The 18,892-nt window shown below is 45.5% G+C and overlaps 1 protein-coding gene across 5 annotated transcripts in view; it reads right to left on the bottom strand.

Annotated features, from left to right (window-relative positions):
* Positions 1–18,892, bottom strand: part of LOC145353875 (receptor-type tyrosine-protein phosphatase T-like) — a 1,296,999-nt gene that overhangs the window by 236,747 nt on the left and 1,041,360 nt on the right. The gene's annotated exons all lie outside the window — the stretch shown is intronic.

The raw sequence follows: 18,892 nt of genomic DNA, 5'->3' as shown, positions 1-18,892 counted from the left end.
GGGGTGAGTGTGTGTGAGGGAGAGGGGTGAGTGTGTGTGAGAGAGAGAGGGGTGAGTGTGTGTGAGAGAGAGAGGGGTGAGTGTGTGTGAGAGAGAGAGGGGTGAGTGTATGTGAGAGAGAGGGGTGAGTGTGTGTGTGAGAGAGAGGGGTGAGCGTGTGTGAGAGAGAGAGGGGTGTGTGTGTGTGTGTGAGAGAGGGGTGTGTGTGTGTGTGAGAGAGAGGGGTGAGTGTGTGTGTGAGAGAGGGGTGAGTGTGTGTGTGAGAGAGGGGTGAGTGTGTGTGTGAGAGAGAGGGGTGAGTGTGTGTGTGAGAGAGGGGTGAGTGTGTGTGTGAGAGAGGGGTGAGTGTGTGTGAGAGAGAGGGGTGAGTGTGTGTGTGAGAGAGGGGTGAGTGTGTGAGAGAGGGGTGAGTGTGTGTGAGAGAGGGGTGAGTGAGTGTGTGAGAGAGGGGTGAGTGAGTGTGTGAGAGAGGGGTGAGTGTGTGTGTGAGAGAGGGGTGAGTGTGTGTGTGAGAGAGAGGGGTGAGTGTGTGTGTGAGAGAGAGGGGTGAGTGAGTGTGTGAGAGAGGGGTGAGTGTGTGTGTGAGAGAGGGGTGAGTGTGTGTGTGAGAGAGAGGGGTGAGTGTGTGTGTGAGAGAGAGGGGTGAGTGTGTGTGTGAGAGAGAGGGGTGAGTGTGTGTGTGAGAGAGAGGGGTGAGTGTGTGTGTGAGAGGGGTGAGTGTGTGTGTGAGAGAGAGGGGTGAGTGTGTGTGTGAGAGAGGGGTGAGTGTGTGTGTGAGAGAGGGGTGAGTGTGTGTGTGAGAGAGGGGTGGGTTGGTGTGTGGGAGAGGGATGAGTGTGTGTGTGAGAGAGGGGTGAGTGTGTGTGTGAGAGAGGGGTGAGTGTGTGTGTGAGAGAGAGGGGTGAGTGTGTGTGTGTGAGAGAGGGGTGAGTGTGTGTGTGTGAGAGAGGGGTGAGTGTGTGTGAGAGAGAGAGGGGTGAGTGTGTGTGAGAGAGAGGGGTAGATGTGTGTGTGAGAGAGGGGTGAGTGTGTGTGAGAGAGAGAGGGGTGAGTGTGTGTGAGAGAGAGGGGTGAGTGTGTGTGAGAGAGAGGGGTGAGTGCGTGTGTGTGAGAGAGGGGTGAGTGTGTGTGAGAGAGAGGGGTGAGTGTGTGTGTGAGAGAGGGGTGAGTGTGTGTGTGAGACAGAGGGGTGAGTGTGTGTGTGAGAGAGAAATGAGTGTGAGAGAGGGGAGCTTGTGTGAGAGAGAGGGCTGAGTGTATGTGTGAGAAAGAGGGGTAAACATGTGAGAAAGTGAGGAGTAAATGTGTGTGTGAGAGAGAGAGAGAGAGGTGAGTGCATGTACATGAGAGAGGTGAATATGTGTGAGAAATGGGGGGGTGAGTGTCTGTGTGTGAGAGAGGGGTGAGTATGTGTGAGAGATGAATGAATGTGTGAGAGAGAGATGAATGAATGTGTGTAAGTGAGAGGGGTGAATGTGTTCGAGAGAGAGGAATGAGTGCGTGAGGAAGTGAAATGAACATGTGTGAGAGAGAGGAGCTTGTGTGAGAGACAAGGCTGAGTGGGTGTGAGTGAGAAAAGTGTGTGTGAATGTGAGCGAGACATGAATTTAAGTGTGTGTGTGTGTGTGTGTGTGTGTACACATGCGAGGGACAGAGAGGTACGTGTGTCAGACAGACAGTCAGTCACCCAAAGCCAGAATTGAACCCAGGTCCCTGGTGTTGAAAGACAGTAATGCTAGCCATGTGCCACTGCGCTGCCCATTCCACAGCTCAACTGGTTTGGGAATCACTGGATTAGAGGACTGAGTACAATGGACAGGATTCTACCACCTCACTTGTCCCAAAACCGTAAAATCCCACCCAAGGTCAATGGACCTTTCCATGCTCCACTCCTCACCTGCTCCAATTCCCGTGGTGGGCAGGACGGTAAAATTTTGGCCAATGTGTCCAGGTTTGCTGAAGATAAACAATTAGATGGAAAAGTAAGCTATGAGACACTGTAAAGAGGCTGCAAATGTATATAGACAGGGTGAGTGAGTGTGCAGGAATGTGGCAGAGGGAACACAATGTGGGGAAATGTAAAGTTAGCCACTTCGCTTGGTAAAATAGGAATGCAGAATGTAATTGAAATGATGAAAGGCTGGGAAATGTTGGTATTCAAAGAGATTTCGGTGTCCTTGTATGCACATCCCAGAAATTTCAAATATAGGTACAGCAGAGGTTAAGAAGACCACTGGTATGTTAAACTTTCTTACAAAGCGTAAGAGCATAGAATTAAATAGGTCTTACTCCAATTATACAAGGCTTTGGTGAGGCCACACTGGGATTATTGTGTATAGTTTTAGTTCTCCTTACGTAGGGTCTTGCAGAAAGTACAACAAAGGTTCATTTTGGAAGGTCTAATAGAGATAGGAAATATACAGTAAATTGCAGAACACTTAAGAGTATTGATAGGCAAAGGGATCTGGGTGTATGGGTACACAGGTCACTGAAAGTGGCAATGCAGGTGAAGAAGGTAGTCAAGAAGGCATACAGCATGCTTGCCTTCATCGGCTGGGGTACTGAGTTTAAAAATTGGCAAGTCATTTTGCAGCTTTTAGAACCTTAGTTAGGCTGTACTTGGAATATAGTGTTCAATTCTGGTCGCCACACTACCAGAAGGATGTGGAGGCTTTGGAGAGGGTACAAAAAATATTTACTAGGATGTTGCCTGATAAGGAGGGCATTAGCTATGAGGAGAGGCTGGGGAAACTTGGTTTGTTCTCACTGGAGCGATGGAGGTTGAGGGGAGACCTGATAGGAGTCTACAAGCTTATGAGAGGCATGGACAGAGTGGATAGATAGAAGCTTTTTCCCAGGGTGGAGGAGTCAATTACGAGGGGACATAGGTTTAAGATGGGAGGGACAAGGTTTAAAGGAGATGTACAAGGCAGGTTTTTTACACAGAGAGTAGTGAGTGTCTGAAACTCGTTGCCGGGGGAGATAGTGGAAGCAGATACGGTAGTGACTTTTAAGGGGCATCTTGACAAGTACATGAATAGGATGGGAATAGAGGGATATGGCCCCCAGAAGGGTAGGGGGTTTTAGTTAAGTCGGACAACATGGTTGGTGCAGGCTTGGAGGATCAAAGGGCCCGTTTCTGTGGTGTAATTTTCTTTGTTCTTTGTTCATTGGGATAGGGGCACTGTCCAATGAGGAGATATTGAGTACTCTTGGCCTATAGTCCCTAGGATATAGAATGAGAGGTGATCTTATTCAAACATTTAAAATTCTTAAGGAGTGTGACAGGGTAAGTACTGGGAGGATGTAACCCCCACCTCCCGCACCCCCTCAAGCCCAAGGGGTCTGGATCTCAAAGAACCACAGAATCTCTACAATGCAGAAAGAGAGCATTCGGCCCATCGAGCCTGCACTGACAATAATCCCCGCAACCCTGTATATTTACTCTGCTAATCCCACTAACAGGCAATTTAGCATGAGCAAGCCACCTAACCTGCACATCTTTGGACAGTGGGGAAGAAACTGGAGCACCCAGAGGAAACCCATGCAGACATGGGCAGAACGTGCAAACTCCACACAGTCACATGAGGTCGGAATTGAACTGTGGTGTTTAGGCAGCAATGCTAACCACTGTGCCACTGTGATGCTCTAATGTCTCAGAATAAGAGGTAGGCCAGTTAGTACTGAGGCGAGGAGAAATCGCTTCACCCAAAAGGTCGCAATTCTTTAGATTTCTTTATCCCAGAGAGCTCTGGATGTTCAGCTATTGAATAGGTTCAAGACAGAGATGGATAGATTTTCAGTACTGAATTAGGGAAAATGGTAATAGTTTGGAGAGGTGAGTTGAGCTGGAAAATCAGCCATAATTTTGTTGAATTGCAACAAAGGCTGAAAACTGGTAGATTGAGTTTATTTTAACCATACTAATAAGAATGCCATGCCCAATGCTGTGTCGCATTTTGACTTTCAATCTTGTTTCTCGTCTTGTGTGTTTACTGCATTTAGTTCTCATACTGCCTCTGATGATTTATTAATGATTATTCAAATAATAAGTCACACGTTCACACAAACGTACACAGGAAAAAAAATTACATGTTATAAGCATTGTAAGTGGAAACGACTACCCAATTAAATGTGAAATGTTTGGGGTATTAAGTGGACCAGAACTCTAGCAGACTATCGGTTTCACTGTCCTCTGGATATCTAAACCAGCAAAGCTTTGTATTGTTATCCACGTGGATTGGATTTAAATAATAAAGGACGCTTTTTGTGGCGTTTTAAAAGTCTGACACCTGAAAATGTCATGACATTTGAAATCATCGGTAAGTCATAGGATCGCTGCTACAAAATGCTATGAGCAGGGACGTGATAACATAATCATCAAAAATGTGACGGTGATATCATAAATTACATTAAATTGAACATGGAAACAGCCAAGTATTGCTATCTTTCCAATAGTAATAATAAATGTATTCTGAAATGCTTTATTACAGTTGCAACAGACGAAAACAATTTTATCACGCGTGCCGATTGCTAAGCGAGAGGCTTTGGTGGCTGACATATAGTCACAGTTTTGACATTTACTACAGATAATATCTGAAATCATTTTCATTATGCTAGCCCTCCTTTTAGTTCCTAGTGATAAGCATATTCAAGTAGAAATGCATATCAATTTAAGGAGACTGGGAGCATTACTTAGTGCAGACGGCTCTACTGTGGCAGATCCTTTGTGGTAGCCCTTATATGAGGCAAGCAGAGGAGAAATGCTTCTAATGAAAAGCTTTTGAACATATCTTCCCCAAAGAGAGAGCGTATTGATTACAGATCATTCGTAGTCTGATTTCGCTATTGCATCAGCTAACTTAATTGCGTGGTACCTGTCTGCATTTTCTTCCATGCAATAAACTCCAAACAGTGAAAGAAAGGAAGGCATGAGTTTATCCATGGACCATCTTATTATGGTTGTGATAAATGAGCATTACAGATAAAATTGCACATGAAGGTATGAGGAATGGATTTTGTTTGTGTGAATCTTTCACAGTAACAGGATGTGCATCAGTATGGATTACTGATATCGTTTTTTGAATTACAAAGTGCAACAGCAATCAATCACGGGACCTGGAACGTCAAAACTGACCTGCACAGACTTATCTATCTTGTCCTTTGCCATTATTCCCCTGGTTTGAAACTGAATGAAAGGTGTTCCAAAATAAATAAGCACATTTTCCGGTTTATTTAACATAGTTTCTTTTGTTAGGATTTGTAAGACACTTTGTTCCTTAATCTTCTCAAAAGCATCATTGAGAACAGCTAAAGACACAGTGTGGTACTTATGTTCTGCTCACAATTTGGCTAGATCTGCAGCATTATCGTGATAAACCGAAGAGTGACTTTGGGGGGAATTTTCCCCTCCCGCCCACCACAGGAATCATGGTGGTCAGTGATCATTCTCCCTCAGAAGACTCAGGAAATTTGACATGTCAGCTATGACTCTCACCAGCTTTTACAGATGCACCAGAGAAAGCATTCTTTCTGGTTGTATCACAGCTTGGTATGGCTCTGCCCAAGCCCGCAAGAAACTACAAAAGGTCGTGAATGTAGCCCAATCCATCACGCAAACCAACCTCCTATCCATTGACTCTGTCTATACTTCCCCCTGCCTTGGCAAAGCAGTCAGCATAATTAAGGACCTCATGCATCCTGGACATTCTCTCTTCCACTTTCTTCCTTCGGGAAAAAGATACAAAAGTCTGAGGTCACGCATCAACCGCCTCAAGAACAGCTTCTTCCCTGCTGCTGTCAGACTTTTGAATGGACCTACCTCGCATTAAGTTGGTCTTTCTCTACACCCTAGCTATGACCGTAACACTATATTCTGCAGTCTCTCCTTTCCTTCTCTATGTTTTGTCTGTATAGCACGCAAGAAACAATACTTTTCACTGTATGTTAATACATGTGACAACGATAAATCAAAACTAAAAAAAGTAAAGATCCATTGACCTCGGGTGGGATTTTCCGAGTTTGCATGAAGCCCAGCCAGAAAATTCCACCCTCACTGTCATTTTTATTTGTTGTTTTGTCCAATTGGCAACACTGGAAATGTAGGAACTGCACGGAGCCCAGAGAGATTAGATTTAACTGGGCCATCACCATTCTGTCTCTTATTCAAAGGAGAGCATGTAATTGTCAACAGGAAGCTCTGAATGCAACAGCATTAATTCTCCAGAATAGAATCTCTCCAACTATTCATCTATAATTTATTAGAAGAGCCACAGTACTGTGGGGTAAACTGCAGAACAATTCAACATCTTTTGTGCTTTCCATGTAACGTCTTTAAAAAAAACCTTTTAGCAGAAGTGTAGAATTATGCCACCCATCTGCACTGCCAAAGAAATGTAACAAATCAACTCAGCTAGAAGGTCTGATTCTTGTGTTGCTGGCAGTAAAGTCACATGATTCAGTCGGTGAGCGCCAGCAATTAAACAACAGGAATTAACATCCTTTCTGTCCCCAGTAGCTGTTTGAGAGAGGACATTAATTCTCCAAGTTGTTCCCTGCCAAGTGCTGCTTTGTACTTAGCCAGCGCAGGAGTTGAGAATTCAAGTCAGCTTTCAGCCGGCATCTAGAAATGAGCAGGACGCAAGTGCTTGATTCAGGGCAGTCCCTTGTTGGCAAACAGTTAATTATTGACACAAACACCCAAACAGTTACTTATTGATACAAACACCCAAACAGTTAATTATTGACACAAACACTCAAACAGTTAATTATTGATACAAACACCCAAACAGTTAATTATTCATACAAACACCCAAACAGTTAATTATTGATACAAACACTCAAACAGTTAATTATTGATACAAACACTCAAACAGTTAATTATTGATACAAACACCCAAACAGTTAATTATTGATACAAACACCCAAACAGTTAATTGTTGAGACAATCAGTTCATGGTCCATTAAGCATGAAGTGCTTCCATTTTTGAGTTTTTTATAAACAGGCTTTCTCTTTGAACTGAAGACCTTTCCAGCAAGACCAGGTGCACGGTCTGACTGCTTTTGTTTTCCAAGTGGGTCCTTTCCAACCTCTTATGCTGGAAAACCACGTGTGTACTGCAGGTTGTTTTCAGCCAAGGTAGAGCTGTTACAACTCAGACAGGTCATAGATCATAGAATCACAGAATCCTACAGTGCAGAAAGAGGCCATCGGCCAATCAAAACTCCACCAACCAGTCCCTATCCCCATAACCCCTTGCATTTATCCTAGCTGGTCCTCCTGACATTAAGGGGCAATTTAGCATGGCCAAACAACTCAACCCGCACATCTTTGGTCTGTGGGAGGAAACCGGAGCACCCAGAGGAAACCCGCACAGACACAGGGAAAATGTGCAAACTCCACACTGACAGTGATCCAAGCCGGGAATCGAACCCAAGTCCCTGGCACTGTGAGGCAGCAATGCTAACCACTGTGCCACCTTGCCACCCGCAGTGGCACAGTGGTTAGCCCTATCCTCAATTAGGATCTTCTAGCAGCCTCCATTTATTTCTCTGGCTGGAAAGAGAGGAGGTGCTCAGAGGCCGTTGGAACCCCAGTTGGTCAGGTGCGTGGTTGGACAGTTCTTTGGCTCTATCTCTGCCACTCTGCTGACGCCACCCTGGCAATGACATCCTGGGAGTGACACCCTGGTATAGCAGCCAGACTGTCAAACCAAATTGGCACTATCAAGGTGGGGGGTCTGAAGGGAATGGGGCCTGAAAGGGGGCGGGGAATGAAGGGAGTGCGACCTTTGCTGCCATCCATATCATAACGACCCTCTTGTGTAAGGGTGAGACTTCTGACATGGGGGTGGTGAGCTACTCAGGTCACACTCATGCCTGCATGTTGTGGGCTGGGAGGAAACCAAACATTTCGTGGTGGGCGGTGAGGGAAGTTGCCCCTCCAAGGTGAAGGGTTGGAGGTGGTCCCCTTGCTTGCAGAGTGTTGCAATGTCTGTGGGGGGGTGCAGGAAGCTTGGCATCATACCCTGAGATCGAGGCACCGGCGTGTTTCACATTCAGGATGTTTTTTGCAATGGTTGAATCCCACCTGGTTAGTGCTGCCAGCGAGAATCGCACCATGCACGATCTCACCTGCTGCTCACGCCACAGCCCCGCTGCAGTGAGGGTGGAGAACTTGGCGGCCAGCCAAATCTCCATTCACTCACTGCAGCGGGATGGGAAAATCCTGCCAGCGTGAACAGCAATAAGATTCCTGTCACCATTCTTCCTGTTGGTGGCAGCGCTTTGATTTTTTTTGGGACAATCATGGCCATTATCCTTTGAAGGTGAATTGGGAGGAACTCTTTGGAGTTCAGCACAAAGCGATTTGTTTTGCCATTCTCTGATAGATAGTGAATTTAACAAGACTCTAAAAGGAAAATATAAAGGACAACAGCACATTGCATTCAAAGCACACATCCCTACAGAATGGTACAATATCCTTGCTGCACTCAGAGGTTTTCTCAATAACATGTTAGGTAAATGGACTATTTTGTACGATGGGAGTACCAGATTCAATCTCCCATCTGCATTCTTAGCTACTTTTCATCAGTTTGGTGCTGGGTTGGTTCATTAGCTAGCCTCAGTTTTTCTGAGCTACAATGAGACATTAAAAGCAGATGATGAGGCAAAGCTTCTTCCCGTTAGCCACTATTAGCAAGTGCAAATTTGTGAACAAATGTGTGAATGCTGATTGAGACGTCAGGATTGGTTTGGAAGGACTCCTTGGTTGAACACCCTACTGATAGTCCTGTTGATTCTTATAAGCTACCGGGAATCAATTGAAACCTAAGACATTGTTCTCTGGTGTAGTTTATGAATGGGATAAAGCAGAGTGGGGGTGTGGAGAAGGGGAAGAAAATGGCGCAGAAAATGTGCTTCCAAGAAATACCAGCAATTCTGGCTGAGTGTTCCACATTCCAATAATCCTCCATGTAAAATATATCCCTTTATTCACAGAATCCATACAGTGCAGAAGGAGGCCATTCAGCCCATCAAGCCTGCACCAACAACAATCCTGCCCAGGCCCTCTCCCAGTGACCCCACTATTTACCTTGCTAATCCCTCTGGCGTACAGGGATAATCTACCATGGCCTACCAACCTAACTCGCGCATCTTTGGACACTAAGTGACAATTTAGCATGCACATTGTTTGCGCATGGCAGGAAACTGGAGCACCCGGAGGAAGTGCACACAGACACGGGGAGAATGTGCAAACTCCGCATCCAAGGCTGGAATTGAATCTGGGTCCCTGGCACTGTGAGGCAGCAGTACTAACCACTATACAGCCCACACAATGCAATCCTATAATGACCATCTTAAATTTATTATTTATTGATGCACTGACCATAGAAACCCTACAGTGCAGAAGGAGGCCATCCAGCTATCGAGTCCGCATGGACAACAATCCCACCTCGGCCTTATCCCTGTAACCCCACATATTTACCCACTATCCCTCTAACCTACGCATCATGGGACACTGGAGGCAATTTAGCAATGCACCTAACCCACACCTTTGGACTGTGGAAGGAAACCGGAGCACCCGGAGGAAACCCAGGCAGACATAGGGAGAACGTGTAAACTCCACACAGACGGTGATCCAAGCCGGGAATTGAACTCAAGTCCCTGGAGCTGTGAGGCAGAGGTGTTAATCACTCTGTAACCGTGTCGCCCATGATATTTCTTTTTTCACTTGATCAAAGACTCATAGTTCTGTACATTCTACCTGTCCTAATAAAAGTATTGCAATTTCTTTCATCTCTCTTCGTAAAACCTCTCAATTTCATGCCAAGTCTCCTCCAAGTCTCCTTTGGCAACACCTGTCAAATCCACAATGGCTACCACCTAGAAGAACCAAGGCAGAACGAAGACAGAAGGCGCACTGGAACACCAGTACCTGGAAATACCACTCCAAGCTGCATGCCATCCTGACTTGGAATTATGTCATCGTTCCTTCATTGTTGCTGAGTTAAAATCCTGGAATGCCCTCCCTTATGACACTATGGGAGTGCCCCACACCACATAAGATGCAGTGATTCAAGAAGAAAGCTCGCCACCACTTCTCAAGGCCACTAAGAATGGGGAACAAATACTGGCCTCCCTAATGATGCTCCTATCCCACAACTGAATAATCTTTGAATCCTACAGTGCAGAAGGAGGCCATTCAGCCCATTCAATCTGCACCGACCACAATCCCACCAGGCCCCATCCCCATAATGCCATACATTTACACTAGCTAGTCACCCTGACATTAAGGGGCAACTTAGCATGGCCAATCCACCTAACCTGCATATTTTTGGACTTTGGGAGGAAATCGGAGTACCCGGAAGAAACCCAGGTAGACACGGGGAGAACTTGCAAACTCAACACCGACAATGACCCAAGCTGGGAATTTGACCTGGGTCCTGGCACTGTGAGGCAACAGTGCTACCTGTGTCACTGTGCCACTCTATCCCTGTAAATAATGAAAAAAAACATTCAAATCTTTCTTGAAGACACCCCTAACACAATGATGGTGAAACTTGTTCACTGTCAATAGCACTCACCTGATGAAGGGATAGCACTCTGAAAGCTTATGCTACCAATCAAACCTGTTGGACTTTAACCTGGTGTTGTGAGACTACTTACTGTCAATAGAAAATAGATGAAAATGGGAAATAAAATTGCTTGCGACATTAAACTGGCTGCCAATTTTCTCTCTGTAAAATCAGGTAAAATCAATAGGACTTTGAAGTATTATTGAAGATATGCAATTTGTCATTTTTGATTAACCACAGGATGACTTCTTAATAATCACAGTTGAATGGCAGTAGTCTTTTGGTCAGTGTAAGAAGGTGCATTGATGCTCCAGTTGTAGGGTGGGAACCTGACCATAGGAAAATAGGAACAGCAGTAGGCCATTCAGCCCATTGAGACTGATCTGCTATTCAGTTAGATCACGGCGAATCTATATTTTAAACCCATTCCCCAACATTGATTCCACAGATCTTAATACCCACATCCAACAAAAATCTATCAGTCCAGGTTTGGAAGTTCAATTGACCTTAATGCAGTGGGCCAGATTCTTCGGCCCGCAGCTGGGATTCTCTGGCCCCACTGCAGTTAACGGAGATTTGGCTGAGCGCCAGATTCTCCACTCTCAGTGGTAGCGACGACGGTACGTGAACAGCCAGAGAATTCTGGCCAGTGCCTTTTGGGGGGAACAAGTGCCAGATTTCCATTAACCTGTGTGTGGAGGTGTTTCCTGATATCAGCCCACTCAGACTGAAATTAATCTGGATGTTATGCTTCCTCTGTGAGAGAGTCAGTGCAGACTTGATGGGCCGAATGGCCTCCTTGTGCACTGTAAGGGTTCTCTAATTCCTGCTCTAGACCCCCACCAGAGGAAATATTTCCTATCAAATACTTTAATAATTTTGAACATCTCAATTTAGTCACTCACTAGTACTCCATACTGACGCAGATCCTAATCTATCCAGTCCATCCTCACTATGTGACCTTATTAGCCATGATATGCTGATAAACCTGTGCTGCAATATCTGCAATATCCTCTCTGTAGTGAAGTTCCACAGATCTGAATGCAGTAGTGAAGAGGCAGTCTAACCAGAAGATTGTAGCATAACTTCCCTTTCTTTTTATTTTAGGCCTCTTGAGAAAAAGGGTTTTCTATCAGCCTTTTAATTTATTTTGTACCTATCCACAAGCTTTTAACATGTGCATGGACCTACAAATCTCTGCTCCTGCACAATTCCCAGCTTCTCACCATTTAGATAATAGAACATAGAACATAGAACATAGAACATTACAGCGCGGAACAGGCCCTTCGGCCCACAATGTTGCGCCGACCAGTCTTATTTTTAAAAAAAAACATTGACCCACTAATCTAAACCAATCCCTTTTCGTCCATAAACCTATCCACCAATCTCTTAAACGCCCCCAAACTAGGCGCATTTACAACTGCAGCAGGCAGGGCATTCCAGTCCCTCACCACCCTCTGGGTAAAGAACCTGCCCCTGACATCCGTCCTATAACTACCCCCCCTTAATTTAAAGCCATGCCCCCTCGTGCTAGATTTCTCCATCCGAGGAAACAGGCTATCACCATCCACCCTATCTAAACCTCTAATCATCTTATATGTTTCTATAAGATCCCCTCTTAGCCGCCTTCTTTCCAGTGAAAACAACCCCAAATCCCTCAGTCTCTCCTCATAGGACCTCCCCTGCATACCAGGCAACATCCTGGTAAACCTCCTCTGCACCCTCTCCAAAGCCTCCACATCCTTCCTGTAATGTGGGGACCAGAACTGCACACAGTACTCCAAGTGCGGCCGCACCAGAGTTGTGTACAGTTGCAACATGACGCTGCGACTCCTAAATTCAATCCCCCTACCAATAAACGCCAAGACACCGTACGCCTTCTTAACAACCTTATCTACTTGATTCCCAACTTTCAGGGATCTATGTACACATACACCTAGATCCCTCTGCTCCTCCACTCTATTCAAAGTCCTCCCGTTAGCCCTATACTCAACACATCTGTTATTCCTACCGAAATGGATTACCTCACACTTCTCCGCATTAAACTCCATCCGCCACCTCGCGGCCCAGCTCTGCAACCTGTCCAAGTCACCCTGCAAACTTCGACACCCTTCCTCACAATCTACCACACCTCCGACTTTGGTGTCATCAGCAAACTTACTAATCCACCCAACTATACCCTCATCCAGATCATTAATAAAGATTACGAACAGCAGTGGCCCCAAAACAGATCCCTGAGGCACACCACTCGTAACCGAACTCCATGATGAATAATTACCATCAACCACCACCCTCTGTCTCCTATACTCTGATCTTTCTTCGGCCCAACATGGATTCCTTGCATTTCTCCACATTCAACCCCATCTGTATGGTTCTTGCCCACTCATAATTTATCAGTGTTTCATTGCAATATCCTGCTCCCATCTACAAGACTGATTGTGCTACCTAATTAAGCAAACTTTGATATGTAGCTCCCTATTTCTTCCTGAAAGTCAGTAATAAATATAGTGAAAACCTGGGAAACATTTTGCCATTTTCTATTATCCCTAACCTATCTCCTAACCAATTTCCTACCCATATGAATAGAGTGCCCCCAATTCCATGTCGTTTCATACAAACCCAACAGTGTACTGGCACGGTGGCACAATGGTTAGCTCTGCTGCCTCACGGTGCCAGGGAGCTGGGTTTGATTCCCAGCTTGAGTCACTGTCTGTGTGGAGTTTGCACGTTCTCCCCACAACTGCATGGGTTTCCTCTGAGCGCTCCAGTTTCCTCCCACAGTCTGAAAGATGTGCTGGTTAGGTGCATTGACCCGAACAGATGCTGGAATGTGGCGACTAGGGGGAATGTCACAGTAACTTCATTGCAATGTTAATGCAAGCCTTACTTGTGACTAATAAATGGACTTTATTTCATTTTTATTTATTTATTTGGCCCATTGAGTCTACATAAGGACATAAGAACATAAGAAATAGGAGCAGGAGTAGGCCAACTAGCCCTTCGAGCCTGCCCCGCCATTCAATAAGATCATGGCTGATCTGTCGTGGCTCAGTTCCACATTCCCGCCCTCTCCCCATAACCCTTAATCCCCTCTCTAATCAAAAACCCATCAACCCGCGTCTTAAAAATATTTAGCGAGGCAGCCTCCACCACTTCAACGGGCAGAGAATTCCAGGGATTCACCACCCTTTGAGTGAAGAAGTTCCTCCTCAACTCCGTTCTAAACCGCCCCCCCTTTATCTTGAGGCTATGCCCCCTAGTCCTACTATCCTTTCTGAGCGGGAAGAGTCTCTCCACCTCTACCCTATCCATCCCATTCATCATCTTATACGTCTCAATGAGATCTCCCCTCATTCTTCTAAACTCTAACGAGTACAAGCCTAATCTATTCAGCCTCTCCTCATAGCTCAACTCCCTCAACTCCGGCATCAGCCTAGTAAACCTCCTCTGCACTCCCTCCAAGGCTAAAATATCCTGCACCGGCCTCTGCCCTTTCTCTGTAACCCCACCTATTTACCCCCTGACACTGAGGGGCAATTTAGCATGGCCAATCAACCAAACCTGCACACCTTTGGAGGGTGGGAGGAAACTGGAGCACCCAGAGGAAATCTGCACAGACATGGGAAGAATGTGCAAACTCCACACAGTCAGTGACCCGTGACTGGAACTGAACCCATGCTGTGAGGGAGCATTGCTAAACCACTGTGCCACTGTTCCACTTGGTTCCTTGTATGCAACTTCTATCAGATGTCTTCTGGAATGCCCATTTATTTACCACATTAGTGACGTCCTCGAAAAACATTAATGAGTTTAATCAGACACGTTCTGCCCTTTACAATCCATGTTGCCTTCCTCTGATTGATTCATTTTTGTCCAAGTGCTCAGTCACACTGACTTGCAATAGATTCCAGTAACTCACTGAACAGCAGATTAATTGATTTATAATGTCCTAGTTTAACTCTGCCATGTTTCTTAAACTCCCCTTAAATAATGGAATGACATTGGCAACTTTCTGAATAACAGGCAAGAAGAAATTTCATTGAGTGTCCGGGGACTAGAATCGGAAGGGCCAAACAGAGGGTTAAACCCACCTCAGATTCCCCATCCTCTAGATGAGGATTTGGTTTCTTCACCTCACCAGCGTTCCTGAATGTTTTTTGAATTAAACCAATAATTATAACTCATGTTATTTAATTTTTGGCAAATGCGCTTTGTTTGTTGATACACATTTTCTAAATACCATCCCTTCATATCGCCATAAATGTTCACTTCTGTTTCCGAGATATTCGTATGTTAATTACTTTATCACTGAGAAACCGCAGTACCCTGCTAATTGTGTTTGATGCAACGTAGATCAGTATGTCACGGCTTTTAATTGTTATGAATAAAACAAACTTAATGCAACACGATAACTACAATTTTGCCACTTAGAACAAAGAACAATACAGCACAGGAACAGGCCCTTTGGTTCATCAAGCCTGTGCCAATTCCTAACCCTTATTTAAACCCACTACTTATTGCTCATAGGCAATTTCTATCCCTCTGTTCGCCTCCCATTCATGTGTCTACCAAGATATGCCTTGAACATTGCGAATGTGCCTGCTTTCGCTGGCTCCATTGGCAGTGCATTGCAGGCACCCACCACCCTCTGTGTGAAAAACCTTCCCCACAAGTCTCCCCTAAATTTTCCCTCTTCTCACCTTGAACCTGTGCCCTCTTGTAGGTGACCTTTCCACCCTGGGAAAAGGCCTCTGACTATCCACCCGATCTATGCCTCTTATAATTTTATAGATTTCTATCAGGTCACTCCTCAGGCTCCATTTTTCCAGTGAAAACAATCCAAGTTTATCCTGTCGTTCCTCATATCTAAAACCCTCCAGACCAGGCAGCATCCTGGTAAACCTTCTTTGCGTTCTCTCCAAAGCATCCACATCGTCCTGCAAGTGGGGCAACCAGAACTGCATGCAATATTTCAAATGTGACTGAACTAAAGTTTATGCAGCAACATAATTTGCCAACTTTTATACTTGCTGCCCTGGCCGATGAAGGCAAGCATGCAGTATGCCTTCTCGACCACCTTCAGGGTGGCACAGCGGTTAGCACTGCTGCCTCACAGCCATGATATGGTGATGCCGGCATTGGACTGGGGTAAGAAGTCTCACAACACCAGGTTAAAGTTCAACAGGTTTATTTGGTAGCACAATCTTTCAGAGTGCTGCTCCTTCATGAGGTAAGTGAGGAGCTGTGATCACAAACAGGGCATATATAGACACAAACTCAATTTACAAAATAAAGGATGGAATGTGTGTCTTTACAGGTAATCAAGTCTTAAAGGTACAGATGGTGTGAGTGGAGAGAGGGTTAAGCACAGGTTAAAAAGCTCTGTATTGTGTCTAGTCAGGACAGTTAGTGAGATTTTGCAAGCTCAGGTAAGTTGTGGGGGTTCCAGATAGTGTGACATGAACCCAAGATCCCGGTTGAGGCCACCCTCATGTGTGTGGAACTTGGCTATCAGTTTCTGCTTGGCGATTTTGCATTGTTGTGTGTCATGAAGGCCGCTGACCCAAAGAAGTGAGGCTGAACGCCCGTGACTGCTAAACTGTTCCCCAGCAAGAAGAGAGCACTCCTGTCTGGTGATTTTCGAGCGGTGTTCATTCATCATTGTCGTAGCATTTGCATTATCTCCCCAATGTACCATGCCTCAGGACATCCTGTCCTACAGCAGATCAGGTAGATAACGTTGGCCGAGTTGCAAGAGTATGTACCTGGTTGATGGTGTTCTCACATGAGATGGTGGCATCCATGTTGATGATCCAGCATGTCTATGGCAGGGTTGTGTGGTACCACAAACCCACAGATAACCTCATGATGTTCCACTTCTCCAGCTTCTGACCTAAACATGTGAAAGAAGCCGCCTCCTACAGACAAACTCTCTGTATACACAGAATCTGCTCAAATGAGGAGGATCACAACAGATACCTCCAGATGCTGAAAGATGCCAACATAAGAACAGGATATGGCGCTCGACTCATCGATCAACGGTTCCGACATGCCACTGTGAAAAACCGCACTGATCTCCTCAGAAGACAAAGACACATGACAGACAGAGTATCCTTCGTCATCCAGTACTTCCCCGGAGCAGAGAAGCTACAACATCTTCTCCGGGGCCTTCAACATGTCTTAATGAAGATGAACATCTTGTCACGGCCATCCCCACACCCCCACCTCTTGCCTTCAAACAACTGCACAATCTCAAACAGACCATTGTCCGTCGCAAACTACCCAGCCTTCAGGAGAACAGTGACCACAGCACCACACAACCCTGTCACAGCAACCTCTGTAAGACATGCTGGATCATCGACACGGATGCCATCATCTCACATGAGATCACCATCCACCAGGTACACGGTAAATACTCTTGCAACTCGACCAACGTTGTCTGTACCTGATATGCAGCAGGAAAGGGTGTCCTGAGGTTGTGGTACACTGGGGAGACCATGCAGACGCTACAACAACGGATGAATGGACACTGCTCGACAATTACCAGGCAAGAGTGTTCTCTTCCTGACAGGAAACAGTTCAGCAGTCATGGGCATTCAGCCTCTAATCTTCAGGTTAGCGTTCTCCAAGGCAGCCTTCACGAAATAGGACAATGTAGAATCACCAAGCAGAAACCGATAGCCAAGTTCTGCGCACAAGAGGACAGCCTCAACTGGGATCTTGGGTTCATGTCGCACTATTTGTAACCCCCATGACTTGCCTGGGCTTGCAACATCTCACTAACTGTCCTGGCTGGAGACAATACATACCCCTTTAACCTGTGCTTAACCCTCTCTCCACACACATTGTATCTTTAAGACTTGATTACCTGTAAAGATTCGCATTCCAACCATTACCTTGTAAATTGAGTTTGTGTCTATGTATGCCCTATTTGTGATCACAGCTCCTCACTTATCTCATGAAGGAGCAGCACTCCAAAAGCTTGTGCTACCAAATAAACCTGTTGGACTTTAACCTGGCATTGTGAAGTCCTTACTGTGCCTCACAGCACCAGTGACCTGGGTTCAATTCCTGGCTTGGGTCATTGTCTGTGTGGAGTCTGCATGTTCTCCCCGTGTCTGTGTGGTTTCCTCTGGGTGGTCCGGTTTCCTCCCACAGTCTGAAAGACATTCAGGTTAGGTGCATTGACCATGCCAAGTTCTCCCTCAGTGCACCCGAACAGGTGCTGGACTGTGGTAGCTCATGGATTTTCACAGTAACTTTCAGTGTTAACGTAAGCCTACTTGTGACTTCTATCTACCTGTGTTCCCATTTTCAGGGATCTGTGGACCTGCACACCTTAAACCAAGAAGGAAACTGAATCTAAAGTAAATAAACTCATGTATCTTGGATGGAGACATAGATGGGTTCTCAGTGGGGTAGGTGGGAGGCGGTGGACAACCACTGCAGCGAGAAAGGAGAATGATTAAAGATTTCAGCAAAGTCCTGACAGCTAGGAGTTTGTATTTTGCCGAGGTCCTGAATTGAAAGAAATCAGGTTGGAATGTTTTGGGATCTGAGGAAATGCAGGAGAGACTTTTTTTTAAAATTCTTTTAGGGGATGTGGGCATCAGCGGCAAAGCTAGCATTATGTTATCCATTCCTGATTGCCTTTGATCTGAGTGGCTTGTTGGGCTGCTTCAGTGAGGTGATTTACATCAGCCAATGCTCGGTACCTGAATAAACATTCGATTTGTGTGAAATTCTGCGCGCACATTTAGCCGGCTATAACATTAAATGTCAAGAGGCAGTCATATCACCCACATATACACAATATCATTATTTGTTTCTCTAAAAATACAATTAAATTAATACATGCATTTTAGGATTTCCCGCTTGAGAGCTTTATGAAACCAAAGCACATATTAAGAAAACCCATTGAAATTAATGGAGGGCGAAGTATGCTGGAGAAGCTGATATCCACACTTATATCCCCAGTGAAGCTCCGCTCTATTAATTTGAAAAGCCTGCCCATTAGCAAATTTCAGAAGGCCTATATTATTTTGTCAGATCTATCAGTCAGGTTTGCACTTCGCTCATTGTGTAGGTAGTGACTCCTGTAGGATGCAGACTCATCACCGCTCGTAGAATGCTGGAACTCAGCCAACTTGCTTTCAATCGCCTATGAGCCTCGATGGGTTGCATGTTGGCAGGCTCTTGAATCTGTGAGTGATACAGTGAATCTCAAGCCTGCCCTCATACAATATTCACAGACACGCACTTTCCAGTAATGTCACTTGGCCTGGGGTTCTCCCCTTTTGCAGTTCAGGGAGACA

The sequence above is a fragment of the Carcharhinus amblyrhynchos genome, chromosome 16 (assembly GCF_965287045.1).
Source record: "Carcharhinus amblyrhynchos chromosome 16, sCarAmb.v2.hapA, whole genome shotgun sequence".
Taxonomy (NCBI): domain Eukaryota; kingdom Metazoa; phylum Chordata; class Chondrichthyes; order Carcharhiniformes; family Carcharhinidae; genus Carcharhinus; species Carcharhinus amblyrhynchos.
This window is presented reverse-complemented; position numbering and strand designations above follow the sequence as displayed.